Source organism: Penaeus chinensis, chromosome 26 (assembly GCF_019202785.1).
Source record: "Penaeus chinensis breed Huanghai No. 1 chromosome 26, ASM1920278v2, whole genome shotgun sequence".
Classification (NCBI taxonomy): domain Eukaryota; kingdom Metazoa; phylum Arthropoda; class Malacostraca; order Decapoda; family Penaeidae; genus Penaeus; species Penaeus chinensis.
The window spans coordinates 5,412,918-5,414,229 of NC_061844.1; positions in this window are offsets into that span (position 1 = coordinate 5,412,918).

The following is a 1,312-nucleotide window of genomic DNA, read 5'->3' on the forward strand; positions in this document are numbered from 1 at the left end:
ATTCATTTTATCATTATTATTATTATTATTATCATTATCATTATCATTGTTATTATTCTTATTATCATTATTATTGTTATCATCATTATTAGTATTACTATTATTATTATTCCCCTCCTCTTCTTTTTTTCTTCTTGTTTCATCTCTTCCCTTTTATTTCATTTTCGTCTTCTTCTTCTTCTTCTTCTTCTTCTTCTCCTTTTGTTACTCCCCTTACTTCTTTCCCTTATTTAGGTCACTGGGACATCCAGCCGTCAAGCTGAAACCTGATAATTATTCTTGTTTCCTCCTCGTCCTCCTTTTCCTCCTTTTCCTCCTTTTCCTCCCCTTTCTCTTTTTCTTCCCTTTCCTCCTTTTCCTCCCCTTTCTCTTTTTCTTCCCTTTCCTTCTTCTTCTCCTTCTCTTCCCTTCTTCTCCTCTTCTTCTTCCTTTTCCTCTTCCAACTTCTTTTCCTTCTCCTCCTCCTCTTCCTCCTCTTCATCCTCCTCTTTTCCTTCCTCGACTCTTCTTTCTCCCCATTTTCTTCCTTTTCCTTCTTCTCCTCCTTCTCTTCCTTCTTTTCCTCCTTTCTCTTCCATCTCCTCCATCTTCTTCTTTTCCTTCTTCTCCTCCTCTTCCTCCTCCTCCTGCTCCTCGCTTTTTATTTATATTCCTTCTCATCTTCGCATCATCCTCTTCCTCTTCCTCTTTCTCCTCTTCCTTCTCCTCTTCCCTCCTCCATCATTCTTATTCCCACTCCTCCTCCTCCTCCTCCTCTTCCTCCACTTTCTCCTCCGTCTTCCTTCTTCCTTCCTCCTCCTCTTCCTCCTCCTCCCCCTCTTCCTCCTCCTTCTCCTCCTCCTAATAAGTAAATGAAAAATAAACAAGGAAACCATCACAAAACAATAACCAGAAGCGAATGAAAGAGAAAGGAAAACGCGGATAATAAATGGAAAAAAAAAGGAAAACTGAGATGGATCAAGATATAATTGTTGTCCCGGGCCGACAGTGTGGGGGGGTGGGGGTGGAGGGTAGGGGGGGGGTGAAGGGTGGGTACATGCCCAGGTGTGGCGGTTTCTCTCCATCATCCGGAGACAGACAGCTGATGTTGATATGGGGGAGGGAGGGCATAGAACTCTCTCTCTCTATCTCTCTCTCTCTCTCTCTCTCTCTCTCTCTCTCTATCTATCTATCTATCTATCTATCTATCTATCTATCTATCTATCTGTCTCTATCTATCTCTCTGTCTCTCTCTCTCTCTCTCTCTCTCTCTCTCTCTCTCTCTCTCTCTCTCTCTCTCTCTCTCTCTCTCTCTCTCTCTCTCTCTCTCTCT